Source organism: Macrobrachium nipponense, chromosome 4 (assembly GCF_015104395.2).
Source record: "Macrobrachium nipponense isolate FS-2020 chromosome 4, ASM1510439v2, whole genome shotgun sequence".
Taxonomy (NCBI): domain Eukaryota; kingdom Metazoa; phylum Arthropoda; class Malacostraca; order Decapoda; family Palaemonidae; genus Macrobrachium; species Macrobrachium nipponense.
This window is the reverse complement of record NC_061100.1, coordinates 144,434,936-144,449,732: the sequence shown is the minus strand read 5'-3', so window position 1 is coordinate 144,449,732 and position 14,797 is coordinate 144,434,936.

The following is a 14,797-nucleotide window of genomic DNA, read 5'->3' as shown; positions in this document are numbered from 1 at the left end:
TCACTCAGATGGATAAACAGTGTATTTGAAGTCTGGGCTGTTCTAACTGAATACATATGCTGCTTAATACGTACACATAAATTTACTTGACTGACCAACGTAAAGCGATGGGCAATCCTTACAAGGAATTTTGTAATTGATGTTGTTATTTGTTACGGGACTATTCTTAATTAGCATATCTTTAATGGTATTGTTATAAGAGAACACTACATTAACATTAAACGATTTAAATATTGATTGTATGGTTTCAAATCCACGAACGTAAGGTAAGCTAAGTACACTTTTAGGCATTTCTTTTTCATTAAAAGTAACACTATAAAACTTTTTGTGAGCTTTTGATAACATAAATCAATTAAATGATGTGGGTAGCAGAGATTGTTTCCTATCTTTTTTATGTATTCTATTTCTTGGTCAAGATATTGCGGACTCGTGATACGCAAAGCATGTAGGAACATAGAAGAAAAAATTGAAATTTTAATATTAAGATGGTGGCCAGAATAAAAATTTACATATGTTAAATTATTTGTGGGTTTTCTATAAATACTGAATTTACATTGGGAAGATTCCCTATTGTATTAATACATCTAGGAAAGGGATGACATTGAAAATAAAAATTTTTTCTTCTATGTTCCTATGTGCTTTGCGTATCACGAGTCCACAATATCTTAACCAAGAAATAGAATACATAAAGAAATATAGGAAACGATCTCTGCTACCCACCTCATTAATTGATTATGTCAAAAAGCTCACAAAAAGTTTATAGTGTTGCTATTAATGAAAAAAGAAATGCCCTAAAAATGTACTTAGCTTACCTTACGTCGTGGATTTGAAACCATAAAATCAAAATTTAAATCGTTATATGTTAATGTAGTGTTCTCTTATAACAATACCATTAAAGATATGCTAATTAAGAATAGTCCCGTAACAAATAACATAATTTACAAAATTCCTTGTAAGGATTGCCCATCGTTTTACGTTGGCTAGTCAAGTGAAAATTTGTGTACGTATTAAGCAGCATATGTATTCAGTTAGAACAGCCCCAGACTTCAAATACAATGTTTATCCATCTGAGTGAAAAACTCATTGTATTAATTGGGGTGATACCTCTGTAATTGCTAGATCTAATGATTTATGTTTCAAGAAATTTACTGGAATCGGCAATTATACAAATCACTAATAAAAACAACCTAAATCTTAGTCTGGGAATGTACCATTTGGACCCGTATATTTGTAAAATGTTTATGAAGGACCTTAAAATAAATGAACTACTAATAAATAAGTCCCACATGTATATAGTTATCATTTCTCTCTCTCTCTCTCTCTCTCTTGCTCGATATTCTCTATCCCTCTCTCTCTTGCTCGATATATTTATATTTCTTTTTTCGTCTTTTCATTAATAATTTTTTTGGGAACATTTTTTGTAAATTTCATGATAATAAGTTGTATATGCTCCTTTTTTTCAAAATGCATTGTTTTCTGGTGAATCAGAGTTGACCGCGTGTGTATCCTCCAAGGTGTGGCTGCCTTCAGGCGTTTCCTCGTTTCTGTAGAGTGAAATCGACTTTATTGCTAGTCTTGTAATGTCAGTTTGGATATTAAGCCTACTATGACTATGTTTTTCCTCTGTAAGATCAGTTGTGCTGAGTAAAGGGTCGAACTAGACCTAAAGTGCTTGGCTAACTCGCTTTTCATTTTTTTCCTTCGTGGCAAAAAACCTTTATTTGTACATAGCATCACGTTTTATATACTTGGTGATGAAGTTATTCACAAATATATATATATATATATATATATATGGATATATATATATTTATATATATATATATATATATATATATTATATATATATATATATACATGTGTGTGTGTGTGTGTGGGGAGTATATATATATATATATATATATATATATATATATATTATATATATATATATATATATATATATATATATATATATATATATATATATATAATATATATATATATATATACATATATATGTATGTACATTTACCTACTAAAAGGAGCTCATAAAAACTGCAAAATATAGAAAGTAAGTACTATATTTCTGTAACTTTTCTTATTCATTACCTACCTGAATTCTGTTGTAACAGAACATTTTTATCAGTCATATATATATGTATACACAAACATACACACACACACACACACACACACACACATATATGTATATATATATATATATATATATATATATATATATATATATATATATGTATATGTATATATATACTGCTCTAGTCTCTCTAGCCTCCTCCCACAGGGATCAGATTACAATCCATTAGGGAGTTGGGATCCATACCCGATAATAGGAAGAGTTATGTGGAAGTCGATCGCAGTTTTGAGAGAAGGGTCAAATCAGGTGTAGGGGAGTTAAGTAATTCCTTGGGGGATATTCCTACTAGTAGTCTCTATTTATTCGTAACCTAAGACCTACATCCCTGTGCCATCTCCCGCTGGTTCTTAATTGCTTTTCAGGCCTGGCGGGTGACCACCCCTGGATTCCGCCATTTCCGTAGCTCGCGGCCTTATAAGGGCAAACACTTCAAAACAAGCCAGTTTACACTCACCTTTCGCCCAGGCATAACATAACCTCTTGCTTGCTATGGCCTGAACTCGGGCCGCGTCTTTTTATCCTGGCACAGCCACACTTGCTATGAGGTCACAAGCGACTTGGGCTACAATTCACCCCTAAGCTGTTAAAGGAAGGCACGTTGGATCATCTGGTTCAGTTGCAATTATGCACACTGCAATATTGGATTGGCCGGTAAGTCTGAAATATACAACTAAGTGCCTGTTTCTGTTTCTCTCAATAAATTTCTCGTTTCCTATTCAAGATTTCATCTCCTACAGTAAACCCTTGCTAAACACGGGTAAATTTGTTCCCCACATGAATTAAATCTACTAATGAAATCATCCTTTGCTCAGTGGCAGAGTAAATCGCCTCTCCATTATGATAGTTCATTGCAAGTGAGAGAATCTTTTATGTGCGAATTCTTATCTGGGAAACCTATTTTCAGAGACGTGTTATCTTGTCCCTCGTGTTCTGCCACGATCATTCCTGTGAGAAGTTACCTTGGAAGATAATTCATTCAACAATGCTACAAGCAAGAACCACCTCTGAAATTGCGTTACCATTGCATCAAAATTTCATTGCATTCTGAAAGCCAGTTAACTGTAAACTTTGTAGTAAGATACTTGTTGCACTTGTTTTGATGGATTGCATACCAGCCATTATTTATTCTACTTGTTTGAACCGTGTGCAATAAAGTAATGTAATATAACTACTGGTTTTCCTGGCGACCTTCTTTTTGTTTTAAAAGTAATCAGAAGGTAAGTTCTTTTTTCTGCTACATTTACTTACACATTTGGTTCTGGGTAAGTGGCTCATAGGACATTTCTAAAACAATATTTATTCCATCTAGTCAAAGTCCAACCATCCATTATATATATATTATATATATATATATATATATAGATATATTATATATATATATATATATATATATATATATACAGGGTGTTTCGGCATTAGAGGCCCCCCCCCTACAGCATAAACTAAAATTGACATGAAAAAAAACAAAAGTCATTCAGAACACATATTTATTTAAGTTTCTGAGTATTTAATATTTTGTGTGGCCCCCCATTTACCTGCACTACAGCCTGCATTCTTGAGGGGTATGATTTTAGCAAATCACAAAATGCTGAGGCTCAAACTAAATTCCCTGAGCACTTCGGTTACCTCTCTTGGTATATCATCATAGCTCACTGTGCGCGCTTCAGCACGATTCTTTAAGATACTACCAATGTTTTTCACACACATTAAGGTCAGTGGAGCTACCTGGAAATTCATTTGATGAGAAGAAATCGATACCACGTGTTTCGAAGCAGCTCCTGTGTCTGAAGAGCGTTGAAACATGACTTCTTCTACAGATAACATATTTTCAGGATCTTTGAGGAAAGGAAATACTCCACCAGTAAGCACAGTTTCTTTGAAGCATTCGCCACTCCAATGCCTGTTTCCCTGGGGGCGCTCTCATCTGATGGTTTACAGCCCGGATTCGGTCAATCCATCTGATTTCCTCCAAGTCGTTAGCCATATCTGTATCTAACTTCGTTACTCAGTCTGAAAATACAAGAAATGTAAAATGAAAAATAGCTTAATAGAAACTTAAGATAATGTACTTGGAGATAGGCTATAGCAGAAAACTTCATAACTTTACATTTGTTCTGTGGAGAGGGGCCCTCTATTTTGAAGCACCCGTGCATATAGTACATATTATATATATATATATATATAATATATATATATATATATATATATATATATATATATATATATATATGTTTGCCTGTCTATTGGTAAAAGTTGAAAATGTGAAGGTAAGAAGAAATTTATTTTTTTTTCGGCCATTTTTCATAATATTTTAAATTTTTTGTTTCTTTCAAGACATTTGTGTCACAAGCTGATTTTTCTCCAATAAAAAAAATTGGTGCTTTTTAAAGAATCGCCTTGAACCACGGCCACCTATAGACAACTTAATTATGGGATTTTTTTTATCATATGGGACGCGCTGAACAGCACAATGTAGAAGGTACAGCTGCAAATCTTTGTAATTGTCAACTGTTCCTCTTAGACTTTTTTTTTAGATCTTTCATAGATACTGATCGCCAAGGGTTTTTGGGTGGTCATTATCTAGGACTAATATTCCTTAGGGGTCAGTATCTTTATATTTAAAGTCCTTTGTTTATGATTTTACAGTAATCCCCAACGGGCTTGTACTAAACAAGCTGCAAAGGTGGATACATACCAGGCTCAAACCCTTGGGGGTCACTATATAGGTTACTTACCGGGTTCATACCCTTGTGGGTCACTATCTAGGATACAGACCATGTTAAAACCATTGGGGGTCACTATCAGGATACATACCTGGTAAAAACCCTTAGGGGTAACTATCTAGGATACATATCAGGTTAAAACCCCTGGGGGTGTTTATCTAGGATACATACCGGGTTAAAACCCTTGGGGGTCACTATCTAGGATACATACCGGGTTAAAAACCTTGGGTGTCACTATCTAGGATACATACCGTGTTAAAAACCTTAGGTGTCACTATCTAGGATACATACCAGGTTAAAACCCTTGGGGGTCACTATCTAAGGATACATATCAGGTTAAAACCCCTGGGGGTGTTTATCTAGGATACATATCGGGTTAAAACCCTTGGTGGTCACTATATAGGTTACTTACCGGGTTCATACCCTTGAGGGTCACTATCTAGGATACATACCGGGTTAAAAACCTAGGATGTCACTATCTAGATACATATCAGGTTAAGACCCTGATGGTCACTATCTAGGATACCTATCAGGTTTAAGACCCTAGGGTCACTATCTGGGACGACCCTCTCTTTTTCTCAGCTGTTTAAAATCTTTAAGTTTATCTGTCCTAATTTTCAGTACACGTTCACGAATGTATCCTTGGAAATAGCCTTATGTGATTCAGGAACAGTGATTTAATGGTCTCTTTCATAATGATTAACCATGTAGAGAAAGGTTTCCAGCCAAAACCCTCTCTTCTATACTTTATGAGGGAGCTTTTCCAAGGAAAAAGAATTAGGAACATGTGGCATTTGAGCCTAGATAAAAATTATGAAGGATTTTAGGCTGATTAATCTATATGTTATATATATATATATATATATATATATATCTATATATGTATAACAATAAATAAATATCTATATATATCTATATATATATAAGCGATCAACATAATGTTTATCATATTTTGGTAAAATGTGTCTAGCACAAAGATTGCCAAATTTCAAAAATCATAATGCTTAATTTCTAAACATCAATTAGGAAAAAACGAGACGAATGTCATTATCTATTGTTCATGAGCATCGTAATCAACTGCGTATCATTCAAATGCATTACCAGACAAAAATGCAAAGGAAAATAGCTGATCGAACACCAATTAGGCGAGAGATAATTATGAAGGCAAACAAGCTAGATGAAAAAATTGGACATTACTCACCCAGTCCTATCAGTCTTGTTTCGGTGCAATACTCACACTGCCCACCACACCCCAGAATATATATATAATTATTATATATATATATATATATATATATATATAGATATATATATGCTTAAAATATCGCAGTAGATCACGTGACTTCATTAAATAAGCAAATACCACAGGCAAATGATAGTCAGAAATCCAAGCACTTTTCGTCTTTACTAAGACATTGTCAAGGAGCTAATGATTAGCTCCTTGACAATGTCTTAGTAAAGACGAAAGCGCTTGGATTTTTGACTATCATTTCCCTGTGGTATTCGCTTATATATATATATATATATATATATATATATATATCCATATATATATATATATATATATATTATATATATATAGATAGATAGATAGATATATATATACATATCCTATATAATATATATATTATATATTATATATATATATATATATATATTTACGTATATATATATATATATATATAATAGTATATATATATATATTATATATATCTATATATTTATATATATCTATCTATCTTATATATATATATATATATATATATTATATATAGATAGATATATATATATATAGATATATATTATATATATATATATATAATATATATATATATATATAATATAGATATATATATATATAGATATATATATATATATAGATATATATCTATATATAATATATCTATATATATGTATATCTATATATATAGATATATATATATATATATATATATATATATATAATATATATATATATATATATATATCTATATAGATATCTATCTATATATATATATATAGATAGATATATATATATATATATAGACTATATATATATCTATATATCTATATATATATATATATATATATAATATAGATATATATGGATAATATCTATATATATATATCTATATCTATATATATATATATATATATATATATTATATATATATAATATATATATATTATATATATATATATATATATTCGAAATTAGAGCCCCTTCTCCACAGAACAAATGGAAAGTTATGAAGTGCCACCCCTGAAGTTAGCTGAAAATCAAATATCAAACTCTAGGCTAACTCAAACTCCCACAATTACAAAAATATACTTTTATTTCAAAAACAGCTAACATGAAAAATGGAATAAATCGATCAAGATTATCTCTAAAAAAAAAAACCAACGTTAAACTATCTTATTCTTCCCAAAATCATATTTAAGTAGTACCCTTTCTTCTGTCTCTTTCCGTCCAAGAATTCAAAGTTTATCAAAGTTAAGAAAAAACAAGTCTACAGATTTTGCACACAAACGGGGAGAATGAAAATCTTAGTCCCTTTGTATTGCATTTCTTGGACCGGTCCCATTAAAAAATTCACTATATGCGTTGGTTTTTACTGTACATGTCCTTTTTCCATATCTTACTTTGATTGTTCAGTGTTCTACGTTAATGCTGTTAGTTTACAAATGTTTATGCTTTCAGATCGAAACAGTCATTCATTCTTGCGTTTGATAATATCAGTCGTTTTTTTTCGTAACGTTCTTTCTTTCTTTCTATAGACAAAACTCGCATATACATGTCCATACATAAGCTCACACACACACACACACACACACACACACACACATATATAATATATATACACATGTATATATATATATATATATATATATATATATAGATATATATATATATATATGATAATGTGGGGTGTGTGTGTGTGTGTGTGTGTGTGTGAGCTTATGTATGGACATGTGTATGCGAGTTTTATCTATAGAAAGAAAGAAAAAAACGTTAGGAAAAAAAACGACTGATATTATCAAACGTGAGAATGACTATTTCGATATGAAACATAAACTTTGGGGAACTACCAGCATTACGTAGAAACATTGACCAATCAAAGTAAGATATAGAAAAAAAGGACATGTACAGTAAAAACCAACGCGTATAAAGTTATGGCATATTAGAACAGTAACCAATTAGTTCCTAACCACGTAAAATATGTAATCCTTCGGGCCATCCCTAGGAGAGCTGTTAATCAGCTCAATGGTCTGGTAAAACTAAGATATACTTAACTTAGTGCAACTATGGGGGTTTCTTCCCAGTTCCACTTGTAGGTCATTGTACTTCATCTTATTTTCTGGATCTCGTCTTCTAGCTGTCCAATCACCCCAACTCCCGCTTTTCACTGTCTTCAGCGGTGAATGGCAGCCTATATCTCATAAATCAAGCCAAGTGTAAACCGATGAATTTAAAACCACCTTAAAAAAACATATGAGAGCAATGAACAGAAAAGGAGAACTCTTCTGAAAAGAAGATAAAAACACATTCTTTTACGTCGTTCAATATTCGCGCTTTACATCTCCTGGTAAATTATTGCCTTCTGGTTCGCAACCAAAATAGGTAGAGAATGGGAACCCATTTTTCTTTTCTTTCCCTCTCACGTTATCAAGAAGCGAAAATAGCGATGTCAGCGCTGGAAATGAAGTTAGTTTTTATATTCATTGAAGGCGTCGCCATTGCAGAGGAATCTGTTCTTTCGTGTCATTTGTTATGGTAATTAGCTCTGTCGTCATTGTTATTGTTGTTGTCCATGTTATTACCACACCATTTCTATTCCTTTCCTCCCTGTTATCGTTAACATTTCTTTTGCAATGCAACAAACAAGCCCACTCTTTCCTGGTCTTCATCATTCGAGTGTTTGATTTGATTCTTAGCCCCGCCTTGTCTTTATAAGCAAGCATTGCTGTCTAAAGAAACTCACGCTTGAATCAGACACTCCGATTCCATCTTGAGGACATCACCCACGAAGGAAAGATGACGTTCTATTCTTAAGCAAAAGGTCCCAGCCAGACCTATTCCTGCTCCCACAAAAGTCCATACACCTTCTGTATAAATAGCACTGGTCCCTTAGAGTGAAACCTTTCTGTGCACCAGACGTTACTGACTTCCCGTTAAGTGGGCAATATTACAGAAAGATCAATGGCCAGACAGAGGTCACGTCAGACAATTTTCAGGGCACTGGACTTCATTATCTCCTCTACCCATCAGCTTCTACTCATAAGCTTAGCCATCAGCACACTCACGTCTAATCTAACGCCCACATTCTTGATGTTTATTACAGTGGATCGCATAGAATGGTAAGTTATCAGCAAAAGAAATTAAAGTTTTAAAAATGAACAACAAGGTAAATATGACATACATTATTTACAAATTTTCTCTACTCACCTTCGAACAGGTTGTAATTACGGAACTAAAAAAGTGCCTTATTTTGGCTGCATACGTTTCGAATTGACTTTGAAACTGATAGAGTGGTTATTTAGGTCGAACTTTGTTGTAAGATTTACTAGTTATTACGACAATTATTAACGTCCTTTATTTCTAAAACAATACCTATTTTTAGTGACCCACAAATTTACTTGCAATCACAACGCAAAATAACACCAACATACAATCATACTATAATGGGCGTAATGTCTGTCTGTCTGTCTGTCATTCAATCACGGCCAAACGGCTGGTCAGATGGGCATGAAACTTGGCAGGGTTATGGTGGGGACCCCTAAGATGGTTTGCAATGGGGTTTCATCCAACCTAACCCCCTCCTTTGTAGGGGGTGGGGGTGAGAAGGGATTCCCTGAAACGGAGCTGTTTCTGGCCGTGAAACGAGGCTGGTTATTCCTGTAGACTTAGTTACTTTACGATTTTTCATACATAATTTCTGTACAACTTCCCCGGAGAAAGTCGCGAATATTTCAGCTCGGACACAATAGAAGATGAAAATTATCAATATTCGCAAGATTTTTTGAATAACTTAAATCCATCGGGACTGCCAGTGCACAAAATAACGTTGAAGAAGCACTGCCCAGAAATGTTGCTTCGGAATTTCGATCCTGCCAATGGACATTGCAACGGAACGAGGCACACTGTTATGGAGCTAAACTCCCACGTCATCGAAGCAGTGATAGCAACTGGCCCTCACACCGGCAAACGTCTGTTCATCCCCCGGATTCCTCTGATGCCTTCGGACAACCAGTTTCTGTTCCAGTTACGGCGCAGGCAGTTTCCCATCAACCTGGCCTTCTCATTCACTGCAAACAAGTCGCAGGGCCAGTCTTTGGATCGTGTTGGTGTGTTTCTGCCGTCACCCATGATCACGCATGGCCAACTGTATGTGGCGATGAGCAAGCAACTGACTCTGCCAACTTGAAATTAAGTTATGGACAAACTGATAATATTGTGTACAAAGAGGTTCTGTAGTAGGTATGTATAAAAATCGCCCTTATTTTAATATTGCTGAACAAATAGTACATATAAATTTTTCACTTCTGCACCCGTATTTTATCACCCATTGTAGATGGGTCAGTTTGCTAGTAAAAGTAATTTTAACAATAAAAAATGATATTGTAGGAGATTCTGTAGAGAAAATGTGCCTTATTATATATAACGGCACATTTCGACAATGAAAGACCTCCGAAAAGGTTTCACATAAAATATCGACGAAAGTCCTTAATTTTAAAACATTACACATAGGCAGTTGCCAGTGTGATTTGCATGAATCTTACTTATTAATCAAACTACACGATAAAGTGCACATTTATTCTGGGTTTTCACTGACCTTGTATGCAATATCAACACTTCTCTTGATAAAATTACCTGAGAGATACGCAATTATAAAATCATTCAACTAATAGTTCACGCCTTGAAAATTTACAGGTTAAAATGAGAGTCCATTCATTAGTCCCAGTAAATATTCTACCCGATGTGAGTTCTTTAAAATGGTTTCATGGAAAAAGGAATTATAAAGATATACTAATTTTTTAAAAACATTTAGATAGATGACAAGTTATGAAAAGAAATTACGAAAGTAGAAAAATAGACTATATCATCCATAGCTATTTTTCGCATTTAAATTCTTCATTCATCTCTGCCCCTGCCCTGCCTCTCTCTCTCTCTCTCTCTCTCCTCTCTCTCTCTCTCTCTCTCTCTCTCTCTCTCTCTCTCTCTCTCTCTCTCAGTACATGATAATGCTACGCATGAATGTTACACATGACAAGCAAATGACAAAAGACCCTCTCAAATAAGTTTCATCTTTTATTAAAAAAATAAATAAATCGGTAATGGATTGCGTTAGCACTAGACAAAAAATAATATATTTTGGGCCTGAAATGTTGCGTTTTTCTAGCCAGTCAATATTAATTGGACGCATTGGTTATACCTACATACACATATTTTCAGTCATGAATTATTTAGAAATAGTTATACAATGAACAAACTTACATTCAAAAACAAGCAGATATACCTGTGGGCGTGTACATCAAACCAAGGTCTTTTCAGACGCATATTGACACCATTTAAAAAAAACCAAATGTTCTTCATACTTGTGATTGATTGACTGATTGATTATGAAATTTAGGTCTTGAGGACCAAGCGCCGGAACCCATCAGGATTATTCAGCGCCTCTTCATACATGAGAAAATGCATGATTGCACACGCCACCAGTTAAGACTTCTTTGCTGCATCGAGCAAATATGCAAAAGAAACCTTTCGTAGATAGTCCTGAGTGCATTCGAATATGTTCGTGTGTACTGCCAATCTTCAAGAGGCCTTCTCACAGGAGTTGCTTAATTTTTTGGGCAAGCATATCTACCTCTGTCGCCCTGCTAATTAGGTAGTAGCTTTTCTATCATAAAAACCTTCAGATAAGCAAAAAAGTGTATGGCTGAAAGTTCTTTCTGTGCTAACTCATAAATTTAGTACTGAAATCTGTTACTATGTCCATAAAGTATTTATGATAACATGCAAAAGCATAATATCTGTATCCCGCTTACTTGTGTGCTTTGAAAAGTTCGAAGCTTATGAACAGTACTGAGACCTTGTTGAAACAGTTTGAAACCCTCAGAGATTTAGTTTTGTATTTCTCTACTTAGAGAAGGAAAGATTTCCACAAGTTTTTATCAAGGCTATTTTTTTATAACAGTGATGATAGTCATCTCCAGCGTTGCCAAGGAATGTCCAGTTTTATTTGTCAATTATTTTTGAATTATAACGAAGAGAGCGATGTACTCTGATGTCTTCATCTAGCTGTTTACAAGTGAAGTTCAGGTAAGAATATTTTTGTGCAGTCGACCAAAAGTGATATTTAGATACCATTTAAGGCAGGGGTGGCCAGACTTTTGGACTCCGAGATCTACGCTAAAGACTGAAACTCCTTTACGATCTACATTACTACATAACCAAATATTATTACGTGGGAAAAAAATTTCAAATAGCACCATTGTACGATAAAACAAGTACAATTGCCTCCCTTATACACACACACACACACGCACACACACACACCACAACACACACACACACACATATAATAATAAAATTATAATATAATATATATAATATATATATATTAATATATTAATAATTGTGTGTGTTGTGTGTTGTGTATAAACTGAATCACGTTAGGAACGTGATAAACCTAAGTAAAGATATATTTTTTTTTTTTTTTTTTTTGCCACGAAGGAAAGATAAAACGAAGGAGGTCTGCAAGATCTTTCGACGTTTAAACGTCTTTTACTGAGGCAGAGACTGACATACATGGAAAGGACACAAAAGAAGATTTCGTATAACTGACGAAGGGATTATAAAGAGTTAGTACCTAAAAATGGTATATACTAATTAATATAATTATATATAATATATAAAATAAATAATTATAATTATATTATATATCTATATAATATGTATATAATAATACTATATTTAATATATATATATGTATATATATATAATAAGTATATATACTTATATATTATTATAATATATATATATTAATAGATTATATATATATATTATAGGATTTTGTGTGTGTGTGTGTGTGTGTTGTGTGCGTGTGTGGTTGTATAGGGAGGCAATTGTACTGGTTTTTATCGTAAAATGGTGCTTTTTGAAATTTTTTCCCCAAGTAAATAATATTTGGTTATGATTAAGTAGATCGTAAAAAAAATTTCAGTCTTTAGCGTAGACTCGGAGTCCAAAAGTCTGGGCCACCCCTGCCTTCTGGATCTAAATTTCGCTTTGAGGTTTCGGACTTTGCACCAAAATTTCTTACCTAACTTCAAACTTGTAAACAGCTAGATGAAGAACATCAGGAGTACATCGCTTCTCTTCGTTATAATTTCAAAAATAATTGACATAAAAACTGGACATTCCTTGGCAAACGCTGGATGACTATCATCACTGTTATAATCTTGATAAAACTTGTGAAATCTTTCCTTCTCTAAGTAAGAATACGAAACTAAATCTTAAAGGTCAAACCTGTTTCAACATGGTCTCAGTACTGTTTAAGCTTCGAAACTCAAAGCACACAAGTCGCGGGAATACAGATATTAGCTTGCCATGTTATCATAAATCTTTATAAACATAGTTAACCAGATCAGTACTCCAAATTTATGAGTTAGCACCAGAAAGAACTTTCAGGCCAATACATTTCTGAAGTTTTTTATGATAGAAAAGCTACTACCTAATTTAGCAGGGGACAGAGGTAATTATGCTTGCCCAAAAAAATAAAGCAAACCCCTGTGAGAAGGCCTCGTGAAAGATTGGCAATTTACACACGAACATATTCGAATCCACTTCAAGGCTTATACTATATATTATATAAATTATATATTATATAATATTAATATATATTATTATATTATATATAATATCTATAATATATATATATATACAATAATTTAATATATATATATATATAATATATATATTATATATATAATTATTATATCTAATTATGCCTTATGTTTTATGTTTGTTTATATGGGATGTGGGGAAACGGGCCGACGATCAAACAAATGGGCCGCGGCACCTCGACTTTTAAGGTGATTGCCAAAGAACTTTGAATACAAAGACGAGGATTTAACATGACTGGTCTTCAACATCAGCAATCAGTCATTTTTTAGAATGTAACGTCAAACCTAAAGAAACAAGTTCCGCAGAAATAAGGGCGTTGCCGAAGACCATCCTTTCCATGGCGGTGTTAAAATTCATTAATTTAAAAAAGCCAAAACCCGATTATACATTTAGTTTGAAGTTTCTCAATTACAACCGAGACTGCAGAAACTTGAAGTCAGTAGGAAACTTAGATTCGTCAAGTTGAACTTGCCATTTAAAGCGAAAACGCGAACTTTGCTCTGTCTTCATTAGAGTTGTATTCCCTTTGTAAAGGATGCATTTTCATTATTGCACCCGTTGTGAGTGAAATGAGGATGTGGGCTTGAGGAGACTGGAGGAAGTATACAGTTTTGTTGGAGTGGGAAAAATCGAAGTTGCCTGTAACTACTTCAGTGATTTTCGACGTGATTTTTTGATATCTAGTATTAAAGAAAAATGAAATGTCATTCAAAGAAATTGCGCAGACGGGAGCTGGTCTGGCAAAGAGCCTCATGATGTGACCACGATATATTCGCCGCACAAGCAGATACGTATGTTTGTAAGAGTTACGTATTTATTTCACTAATTTGTCTGAACTACTGAGTCCTTTCTTATATCAAACCAGGCCCTTATTAAAGGGTGTTTCCAACATCCCCTTTACCCTTAGCTGAACTAACTTTGCACCCTTTTCTTTTATCTCTATTCAAGCTTCCTTTCTTCATTTTTACTGTCCAACCTCTCAAACTTTTACTATTTAGTGCAACTGTGAAGTTTTGTCCAAGTTCTACT